Source organism: Olea europaea, chromosome 22, assembly GCF_002742605.1.
Source record: "Olea europaea var. sylvestris chromosome 22, O_europaea_v1, whole genome shotgun sequence".
Lineage (NCBI taxonomy): Eukaryota > Viridiplantae > Streptophyta > Magnoliopsida > Lamiales > Oleaceae > Olea > Olea europaea.
Genome location: NC_036258.1, coordinates 7,480,928 through 7,493,486, shown reverse-complemented (window position 1 = coordinate 7,493,486; position 12,559 = coordinate 7,480,928). Strand labels below are relative to the sequence as shown.

Sequence of the window (12,559 nt, the reverse complement as noted above, 5' to 3'; positions counted from 1 at the left end):
GCATGAAGGCTTCGGGCTTCCTGGCACGTTTTTGACACCTCTAGGACAATGCCTACAATCCACCAGTTAAACACTGAAATTGAATGAAAGGTGCATCACTACATGAGGGAATGGGCTTTCTTCATTAGTAAGTAGAGATACAGTTGGTGAACACCCCATGTGTGTTTCTTTCTTGGTAACAGTATTAGACTAGGACATTTTCAGAGTTTGTTATAAAGGAGAGAAAATTCGAAACTCAGAAATTCCAATGGAAAAGGACACAAGTACAATTGTACTTTTCATGTCTTTTTCTGATAAGCCACAATCTTCCATGACATTATTGGCTCATGGAAGTGCAAATTTCAAAACGTAGTTTGATGAAGCAAGTTGGTAAGTGTGAGCTGTGGTTTTGATGTTCATCTTGGTAATAAAGTATTGGTTTCAATGAGGATGAAGTTTTCATTCTGTACCGTGAATTAATAACTACTTCCAATCTTCAAAATGTACTTTTCTTGTTTATCGTCCCGATGCATTCCTTTCTCTCTTGGGTCCAAAATTACTTTTTTGTTTGTCTTTGGTATATTTGTGACTGGTGGTGATTCAAATCTAAATGGACACAACAAGATAAAGGTTTTATGCATGGTTGAATCAACAGCATGGGAACTCATGTGGGTTGTCCCATGTATGGATTACTTTTCTATTCTTTCTTCCCCCCTTTTTTCCGACCCTTTGAAAATGGAGAATAAGCATTTAGACTTTTATTGTTCATCTTCAATCAAGAAACTTGATTCCTGCTACATATATTTTTTTGTCATCCTCCCCCTTATGGTTAGTTGACCAGATTTTAGGTTTGATCTCTATAGTTGATATCTAAACCAATTTAACATGGAGGGGCTGGCAAATTGTGAACTAGGTTTTATCATAGGGATCAAATAGAATGTTCCTTTAGGTTGAGAATGTTGTAATTTGGAAATCTAGAAATTTGGGAAGAATTTCAAGCTATATGTTGTGAAGGTACAAGTAATAAAATTAGAATTGGGAAAGGAAAAGAAATGAAACTTAAAGTGGAAATGATATATGAAATATTGAATTGCTTCCTCTAAAACGTAAGCTTTTAGAAAGTAAACGTAGTTAGTTATTTACATTTTAAAGCTCCTTATGTATAGACAGGGTCGTAAATGGATAGTGCCAATAGGGTTGGCAACGGTTCGGTTATGGGTCAGTTCGGCCAAAACCATAACCGCACCACCAATTTTTTGACCATACCATAACCGCACCATAACCACGTAAATCGGTTCGGTCCGTTTCTCGATTCGGCATGGCTCGGTTCGGTTAATAACCACAAAAATAAATTATTTTTTATAGGTTCATCCATCAAATTAATATAAAACAATTTATAAAAAAAATCAATGAAAACAAAAACGCAATATTCCAAACGAAAATGCAAACATTATCCTAATTTTCAATTGCAAAATACAAATTTAACAAACTATATTATAAATATAACAATACTAAACTTTTCCTTCACTCTTAATTATTGTGTATCAAAGTTACTTGATTCATTCTTCCCTTTAAATTTTACTAGCATAGATCAGCATTCAAAGTTGATTCCTATATAGTAAATAAGAAATGTAAGTAGAGAATACAACGATACTACCTATTCCAGAATGGTCTTAACTAAGATTTAAATTAAAAAAAATGTAACTCTTCGTCAGCTTCCTTCTCACTAAACGTTGCACAAGCTCTAGAGTATGACGAAGGAGTAGAATTTTCTACATACAATAGAAAAAATTAACAATAAAAGAAAGTATATAAATAACAAATATAAAACAATAAATCCTACCATGAATATTAGTCCAAAGCCAATCCCAAGTACACATGAAAGCTTCTAAAGTCTTTGGGTGAAGCCTATTTCTATATGAACTCACAAATCTACCACTTGTACTAAAAGTTGACTCGGATGCCACAGTAGATACTGGAATGACTAATAAATCTCTTGCAACCTTCTGTAAAGTCGGATATTTTATTAAATTTGCTTTCCACCATGACAATAAATTAAAATCATCCATCCTTGGCAATATTGGCACGTCTAGAAAAATATCGAACTCTGTTTTTACATGATCAAAGAACACTTTGACCGTAGAGGTAGTGGAGCCGTGCGTGAGTTTGTGGTTTGTGGAGAGTAGGGTTTGCATTTATATATTGTCATACTAATGCGATTAATATGGGCTAATGGTAAGTGGGTTGGCAGGCTGAGTTAGGTAGATGTAATGGGGGTGTATTTTGTTTTGATCTAGATAGAAAAGTAATATAAAGCCCAATAATCAATTCAATTGTTTTCTTTTCTTTTTTCATTTTTTTAAGCGGATAATCGGTTCGGTTTCAGTTCGACGGCATAATACCATACCCGCACCACCATGAATCGGTTCATTAAAATCAAAATCATATCCACCCCATTGCACGATCGGTTCGATTTTTTTCGCCCTATTCGGTTCGGTTAATTACGATTTTCGGTTTTGACAGTTCAAATTGTCATCCCTAAGTGCCAATACTTGGTATCTGTATCTACATTGGTGTTGTGTTGAATTACCTTATTTTAAAATCCAAGTTGTTCAAAGAAGGAACATATTTATTCACTTAAAATTATTGTATCAGCGCACTACCTTGCACATTGAATTACTTTCATAACTAAAAAGGGACCAGATACCATATAGCTTGTTGATGAGGATGTTCAATGTTAAAGAAATAAATCAAGAATTCAAACCATACAAGAAAAGTGTTTTGTAAATTATAATGAGATGAAAAGTGTTTTTTTGAAAAATGAGTGGTTGAAAAGTTTTTGAGTTACGTGTAATATTATTTTATTGAAGATTGTGTGGTTAAAAGTATGAGAGAGAAAAATTTAATTTAATGTAATGAGAAATAATGTGGCCCAAACGGGGGTGAAGATAACATTGAAGAGATTAACCTTTTTGTTTGGAAATTAGAATTTCGGAGAAATGGATAAAGTTGAGTAATAAAGAAGAAGGTTGTATGTTTTTGACTTAGAAGATGAAAAGATTTTGGGAGATTTCACCTAGGAATGAAATGTCTTATCCATCAGATTGTTCCTTGGAACTTATGATATCTATATATTTGGTGAAATTGACTTTCTACAATCGTGGCATTTGCACATGATATTTAAGCATATTTCAAACAACTAAAAGAAAGTTATTACTACTTTTAATAAATGGGTAAAAAGTTGAGTAGACACATATTTCATGTGTGTATATTGACGCTTTCTCATTTTCTGCGCAATTTGCGCGATTGTAATCGTTTACTATTCGGTTGATTTAGTTAAAATATTGATAAAAAAAACTAAGTTAAAGTCAACCATTAATTTCAACTGTATATTCATGAGGTTCACAACTTATATCAACTCTGCAACTGCACATTCTTTCAATTTTTATCCAAATTTACAAAAGATCTGATTTTCAGCAAAATCAAAGAGGGACTTAATATCTTGGACCGAGTATAACATCACGAAACTACCATGACGTGGCTTTTGTACGTGGTATTTAACCATATTTCAAATTAACAGAAGAAAGTTGTTTACTTTTCCTCTTAATCTGTAATATTTTAATGAGTATAATGTGAAGTACATGCATAGAAACAATTTGATTTGATTTTAAGCACGATTTATTTATTTTTTATTCCAAGAGTATCTTGTGTTCCCACGATTTGTCAATTATGTTGCAATTTTGTCTCGAATAAACAATTCTCCACTGTTCTTCATTAATGTTGTTGGCGCTATGCTTATGCTAATCAACATGGTCTCTCTAGAGCATTTATATGTACATAATAAAAGTTAAGTGTATAGTCGATTTCACATTTAAATAGAGTATTAACGTTTGGGAATTATGGATAAATGGTTCACAATATTCAGTGGGACCATAAATCGGTAAAAAGTCGAGCTAAATTTTTAATGCTAAATATATTTGTCTGTAAACTTGAAAAAGTAGCTCATTTAGTATATACTTCGATTTTTTGGCGAATAAAGTTTGATGACAACAATAAAATATATGTAGTATTTGACATCATGTGCTTTATGCGCTTTATACGTTTTTAGCATAGAATAAGAAAATACTAGATGGACCAATTTGAGAGAATGAAATAGAAATACTTAACTTTAGTCGAACAACTCAACTTATTTATACAAATCCCTTGGCACTGAAAATGGAAAAGCCTCATCTTCCTTTTGTACAAAAATGCCCAAAAAAAATTTTGGGACTAACTTCTATGAAGAGGGCCGCTCTGATTCAAGTGTCACCTTTCTTATTTTCATGTCTAAGCAAATCTACAAGCCCTCAAGAAAACACTCTTAATTAATGCGCTAAAGGGTTGTTTGGCCTAAAGTAGAAATGGGATTTGCACTTTTTATTGCACACAATTTCCTTTTTCCAGATTTTGCTTATATCTTGTGCAACTCTAATGGCATCCAAAGATGCACCAGAGAGGCCTCTTCTTGAGAAGCCAACTGCATATATCCCACTTTTGCCTTTCCATCCATTTGGTAGGTTCGATTTGGGAAATCCATCTCTTGAAAAGAACTCATTTTCCTGCATAACATGAAAAGAAAATAATAAAAATCTTGACTTAATGAATTTATTTGTTACAATGTGTCCAAATAAGAATTCTTGAATAGTTTAGATATTCTCGACCGAAAGTACATCTTATATTAGATAAAATTAAAATAATGTTGAACAACAAGCACCAGGAGAAGGAAAAAGGATGAAAGAATAAATTATTTTTTGTCCCAGAAAAATTAATTGAGAAGAAAATATTGTATTCATATTGTACGTCTGGTACATTAATTGAGCAGTACTGTCAAAATTTTGAATTAAGTCCAATATAAAAATAATAATAGTTATATACAGAACATTATCCCAACAACCTGACTAGTGACGAGATTCAGTCTTTCAGACATGGGAACATGGAATCTACAAGGAACCCAACTTTCATAGGATTTTGCTTCTTATACATCAAAAGAGAGGGAGAGAGAGAGGGGGAGGGGAGAACTCAAACCTTTAACCAAGATGGGACATTGCTGCAATACCCAGTTGCCAAAATGACAGAATCAATTTCAAGAATTTGCCCGTTGACCAATTCAACTTTCCCTCTTGAAAACCTGTTAATTCCAGGGACAATCTTGATTTTACCAGATCTAATCTGTTTAAGGGCACCTATATCCAGGACAGGGGTTTTCCCTTGTGTGTTCTTCAGCTTTAAAGGACCAGTGGATGGCCTCTTAAGCCCATACTTTTCAACATTTCCTAGGATTAATCTTGCAGCTGCTAGCAGTGTTTTATCCACAACCCGAATTGGCAACCACGTCGTTAGTTTAACTGACAACTCGAATGTCGATTTCCCAAAAATTTCCCTCGGCAGTATATGAACCTACGCATTTTAGTTAGAAAAAATGGTAAAATCTTGTTCACTGTTTGTAAATTATTCGAGGTAAAATAAGAAAGACAAGATTGACTGACCGAGCTGCGAACCACCATTAATGGAAGTGCATTATGGCGGCAAAGATCACGAGAAACTTCCATTCCTGAATTTCCACAGCCAACAACTAGTACATTCTTTCCTTGATAAGCGTCACCTGTTTTGTAATCACAAGCATGCAAAACACTGCCGCCAAATTCTTGTAACCCTTCGAATTCGGGCACAACGTTTTCAGCATTTTCTGCGGTAGCCACCACGAGCCACCTGCAAATGTACTCTATAGTCGAATCATCATTCCTAAGGGTCGTAACGCACCATAAGTCACATGTTTCATCGAATTTGGCAGATTGAACCGACTCATTGAACCTAGTATTGATATCAAATTTTTTTACATATGATTCAAGGTAGTCGATGAATTGGTGTTTCGTGGGGTATTATGGGATGTTTTTTGGGAATGGATGGTACGGTAATTCGCAGAATTGTTTTGGAAGATGAAGTTTAAGCCGATCATAGGTCCGGTTTTGCCATAAAGAGGCAATGCAGCTAGCTCTTTCAAGGATCACAAATGGAACCCCCTCTTGTTTAAGGCCAGCACCAACTGATAAGCCAGATGGACCTGCCCCAACAATTACAGGGCCATTTACCAGTATGCATCGACCGGAAAATAGATCATCAAAAGTAGTATCCATTGGTGGTGGCATACAAAGATTACAACGATTAATCAAGAGTCTATATAAAACTGGAAAATGGAAATGTTGGGCAGCTTTCAAAATGTTTCCAAGGAATTTATGCGATTTGAATGAGAATAGGACAGAAGACAGATAAATAGAGAGAGGGCAGAGACAACATAATCTCCAGTTTGAAGAATTGTGTGGAGTGGGTTAAGGGTTTAAATAGAGGAGGTGGTGTTGAGGGTAGCTGATAATTAGGACTTGAAAAAGGAGGATTTGATTGTCCTTTCGGATAATTGAGACATGTCAACTCTAAGAATCATTCTACTTGTACCGATATGATTTTGTATAGATGAGTTGACAGATGCACGCACCTATCAATACAAAAATTCTGTTCAAGTAGCAAAATTCCAGTTCTAAACTACTGCCGTAAAGATAAACTTGAAATTTGTTACACTTAAGCCCTCAAAAGAAAACACTTGAATAACTTAAAAATTACCGATAAAATAGTGACAACTGCAAAGACACGCACACAAAGGGGAATAAATCATATGTGAATAATAGTGTTCTTTTCAAAAATATGGTGGGAGGAGCTTATTGTTACAATTCAGAGTATTCGACTAATCCTAGAGAAGGACCAAATAAGCAAGGGCTACTGTAGTACATGGCTTAGGTATAATGAATAGGTATCATGGTCTTGAGGTTACTGGTAGAGGCTAGAGTTACTTTGAGAGAGATTCGAGTGGGGGTGCACGTCTTGGCGTAATACAATCCATAGTCGTATTTTTGAAGTGGCTAACAACATGAAATCTTGGAAATATCTAGTATTATTGATAAGTGCATTTTATGTCCTTATTCGGACTTCTATTCTTAAGTTATTATATATAAATTGAGCGATTATCTACTTAATTTGTATAAATTATGTTAATTGTAGAAAATTCCCAACTTAAATACAATTTATATAAAAGAAGTTATTTGGAACTTAATTGGAGTTTATTTCAAGCAATTGAATATTAACTGGATTGCATGAGATCAATTGGAAATATTCATGGAGCATTCAGTAAAAAATTATGAAGTTTCGAGGGTGAAATTCGATATTTGGAAAGTTTGAGGAGTAAATTGTAAACTTCGAAACTTGTCTTGGATCAACAATTATGATTTTGGAATGATGAGGACTTAATTGAAAAATAATAGAAGATGAAGAACAAAGGTCATGTGAGAAAAGGATTCCAATTGAACAAGGAATTATTTCCTTTTATTTCTTAAGCTCTTTGGTAGAAACCAATTTGAACTCTTTTGTGGAAATTAAGTTGAACAATGATCTTATTTTAATTCATTGAAGAATGTGATAGTGATCCTACTGTCACATAGACTACTATTTTTAAGCATAGCTTACAAATAATATTATTTATAATACAATGCACAAAACTTGACCTAAGCAATTAATACAACCTCCAAATTATTCCTTTTTAGGAATTCACTTTCCTGTATTACAAATAAATTGGTGGTCAATTAATAATTTGGCGAAATAAACGATGAGCTTTTGTGGGCATTCAATTCAACTTATGGTTTATAAATTTATTTACTTAAATATTCACCCTTGGAAATATGAAGGATGTGAGCTAGTTTGAGAAATTCTAAATAATAAAGTTGTATTTAATTTAAAACTTTGGTATTAAAAAGTATGAAATATTCATTTATATTTGATTAGGTAAATGAACTTGTGGATCAATATCAATATTGTCTTAGGAGTACATTCGGAAGAATGATAGTTGGATTTTCGAAGCCCACCCTCTATACGAAAGGGACATTTCCTCTCCACGATTTTTATTTGGTTGCAAGAAATTAAATTAAATACTCATTTTAAATTGTTGTCAAAGAACTCTAGTTACGGTCTGATTCGTTCAAATTGTTGTTCAAGATCTCTAATCAAGATATGCCTCCTTAATTAGTATGTACTTTTCCGATGTTATTCCAAATTAACCTGTGATTTTATGTACATATAATTAATAAACATGATGACTCCATTAAAGAGAGCATTAAGGATATATCGAGTCTCTTGTTTGTGTTATGGCATAGATAAATTTGGTGCCTATAATTCGAGTCAAATTGATTTTTCTACTCATCTTCAACTCAAATCATTCAGATATTAAACTACAAATATTGTGGAAACAAATTGAACTCCAAAAACTTAGCTCAAATCCATCTCAAGATTCTATCATGAGGGAAACTTCAAGGCCTTCTAGGGACCTTCCCATCCATAAGCTACTTTAAGTTTTGTAAAATGATCAAGTCACCCCCCTTCTTCGATACAACTACGTACCCATAATTGTACAATACTACTTAATCGATTTTATAATCTTCAATTGAACAATTATATTTAGTCTAACCAATATCTTGAACAACCTTCTACTTAGAGCACTAGTTGGAACAAACACTTTTCTAAATCCAACACGTGTACACACGGACAAGGACCACTAGTCGATATATCTCCTTATTAACTCTAACTTATAAATCATTTAGAACTTTTTCATGAATAAATTAATGGAGATTTAACTCGGAGTTTTTCGTGCAACTGCCAATCCATCCATTCCCATTTCTTGAACAGGCAATTGATGGTCCACATTCATTATTCAGTTTTCAACATTTACAAACAACATTCATGGGGTTTCGATTCTCCATTGATTGGAAGGTAACATTAGCAATAATTTGATGAAATTTTGGCTATATATATAGATGGGTTTTGGTCCTCAAGCTCAACCACCCAAAATACAAGATACACCATCAAATTAGAGTGTTGAGAGCTTGGAAGTGTCATTACCTGAAAGAAGGAGAGCGTTTGAAACAATATAAATGGCTGGAGGTATGAATTCGATTCGTGGAATTTTCAGTTTTTCAATCCAATTTGCTTCCGTATAATTGTTTAGGATCAATTTTCTGTCTAACATTTGGTATCAGAGTATAATCTAACCTCTATCTTGATGTTTATGGAGTAATATGCAAAACTCTGTCTTCTCTAACCGAATCGTTATTGGTCTTAAGCCCATATAAAAATAAATAAATAATAAAATTCATAACCATTTTAATTAGGCCATATTTGTAAGGGCTTTTGAAAATGTTAAATGGGTCATTTCTCTTGAGTCAATTGCTGGGCCTGCTTGATTATCATATCCAATTATTTATTGGACCACAATCCATATTATTTTCATAATGTGTGTTTTACTCATGTAATTATAAATTGGGCCATAACCTACACTATTCGTTGGACCAACTTATAGAATTCAAACATCCACTTTTATTTATGGGCCAATTATGCAGTTTAATTCTTAGGCATTAATTCTAATTTTGCATATGATAATTATTTTTGGAATAATGTATGAAATTTTAAGATGTATTAAATTGTGAATTATGCTCATATTTAGTTTGCATGAATTAATTATGTTTAAATTATTTTGCAATTTTGTAATGTCTATGAGAATATTTTGTGCATAATCATAAGATGTTAGTTTTAATTATGCTATTATTGTTTATGCATAAAAGGATAATGTCTAGTGATTAGTATAATTTTATTTATTTAAGAATTAGCTACAACATCTTTAATTAAATGAAATTATATATTAAGATTGGGATCACATAAGGATTAAAGACGTTAAATTGTAATTAGTTATACTTAATATAATGAATTTTATGTCACAGGAATTTTTGTTATATTTATATAATTAATTAGAATAAAATATCAAATTATCTCATAGTTTACCCACAAGAATTATGAATAAATATATAATTTGATAGTTTTATTATAAACATTCTTTGGAATAGAATATCAAATTGTTTTCATAATAAACAAATTATGAATTAAGTGCATAATTTGATAATTTTATGATGAGGAATAATTGAATTAAAAATTTAGCCCACGGGCAATTTTTATCTCATTATATTCAAATTCAGCATGATTCACATTGGTAAAACATACAATCTATTCAATTAAGCCTCACGTTAACATAAGAATTTTTAATATTATGCAGCTTCACAACCTGCCAATTTCTCTGATATTCATTGTGATATTCCCGAATTAAAAGATGACAACTATAAAGTATAGAAGAAGAGAATTCTTCTCCATTTAGTGGGGATGGACATTGATTATGCTATGAGAAAAGACGAACTACCTAAAATCTCCAAACCAGCACTGCTGCAGTCATCGTGCTTTACGAAAAATGGGAACGATCTAATCGCTTCTGCGTGATGTTCGTAAAGACTAAAATTTCTACTGATATACGTGGTTCCATCGATTAGCATGACCAGATCAGGACTTGATAAAGGCCATAGAAGACCAATTCGTTACTTCAGATAAGGCACTGATAAGCATCCTTATAATGAAGTTCTCATCCTTAAGGCTCACCAATGTGAAAGGTGTGTACAAGCACATCATGTAAATGATAGACATTACGGCTCAACTTAAGAAACTCGAGGTTGAGATGTCTGAATTCTTCATTATGCACTACATCTTGAATAGTCTCCCACAAGAGTACGGACTTGTCCAAATCTCATATAACACACATAAAGCTAAATGGTCAATTAGTGAATTGATGACGGTGTATTCAAGAAGAAGGGAGACTAATAATGGAACAAGGTGAAAGTGCAATGTTAAGTACAACCAGTGGGAAGGGGAAGACTCAAGCCAATCAGAAAGGGAAAGGTAAAATCCCACCCCCAAGCTGATATTAAGAAAGAGGCCAAGTGTTACATCTGTAAAAAGAAAGGACACGTGAAGTAAGATTGCGCCAAATTCAAGAAATGGCTCGAGGATAAAGGTAATCCAACCTCATTTGTTTGTTATAAATCTAATATAGTTAATGTAAATATTAACACATGGTAGATTGACTCTAGATTTACAATCTATGTTGCAAATTCCTTATAGGGTCTGCAAAATCTAAGGAAGCCAGTGAGAAGCGAGCAAAATATCTTATCCGAAAACAAGATTGGCTCACGTGTGGAGGCTATAAGAAGATGCAATTTAACTTTAAGTAGTGGTTTTGTTTTGAAATTAGATAGGACATTTTATGTTCCAAATTTTTCACGATACTTGATTTCCGTTTCTAGACTTGTACCATTGGGATATTCCTTTAATTTTTCAACGCGTCATTTAGTTTATTATATAATTCTAATTTGTTGGGAATGGTACTTTTTCTGATGGTCTTTATCATATTAATTTACAAGATAATATTACTTATAGTTCAATACATGTTCATATTGGCATTAAACGGTGTAATATCAACGAAGACTTATCTATGTTGTTGCATCGAAGATTAGGACATATCTCTATAGATAGAATGAAAAGATTAGTGAATGATGTGATACTTAGTACTCTAAATTTTACTGATTTTGACATATGTGTAGATTGCATTAAGGGAAAGTGGACCAATGAGTCCAAGAAAAGTACCAATAGGAGTTTGGACATATTAGTAATTATACAAATTGATATATGTAGTCCAGACATGGACTTACATGGTCAGAAATACTTTTTCATCTTCATTGATGATTACTCGCAATATATATATCTCTACTTGCTTCATAATAAGAATGAAGTATTATATGCCTTTAAAACCTTTAAGGGTAAAGTAGAGAAATAATATGAGAAGCAGATTAAGATCGTAAGATCAGATAGAGGTAGAGATAGGGATGTCAAAAGGGAACTCGGCTAGTGAAAATAGGGCTCGTGGGCGGTTCGGACTCGTAAAATCACAAGCCCGAGCACGAGCCGAGCAGGCCTCGTCGGGAGGCGAGCCACTCGTGGGCGAGCCCACAAATGGCTCGTTAGCTCGTTGACCCACAAAAGTTAAGTGACCAAATGATCACTTTTTAAAAAAAGTGACCGTTTCGGTCACTGAAAAAAAAAAATTTAAATTTATCCCCCCCCCCCCTCTACTATAAATACCTCTTCCCCCAAAGATTTTTTTTTCATATCAATTGCTACTCCAATTCTCTCAACTCTCTTTTATTAAATCAATTATCAAGTTTTTACTCTTATGTACTGAAAAATATACAATATCAATTCAATTTTTACAGTTTATTAGTTATAATTTCAATTTATCCAATTCTCAATTCTCACATTCTCACTACATTTATATTCTTCTAGTTAAGATTTCATCATAAACAATCAAACAAATGGATCAAGGCTCATTTGTTGAAAGCTTGTTCGATACAGGATGTGGGCCACATCATGGTGAATCGCCTAGGACGCCGCAAAGTCAATTTCCAAATGAATTTGTCGATCTAAATGACCTACTGATACCTGAAGATGTTCACATTCACGATCAGAGAAACCACAATCCAATTGATTTGGATGATATTAACGTTCTCGAAGTGGAACATGAGGATGAAGATGCTGAATTAAACATCCCAGATGCGAAGGAAAAGTGAAAGGC

General features: G+C 33.3%; 1 pseudogene; it reads right to left on the bottom strand.

The window, feature by feature from the left end:
- Positions 1-4,187: 4,187 nt before the first annotated feature.
- On the bottom strand, positions 4,188-6,304 carry LOC111371227 (annotated as a pseudogene).
- Positions 6,305-12,559: the final 6,255 nt, after the last annotated feature.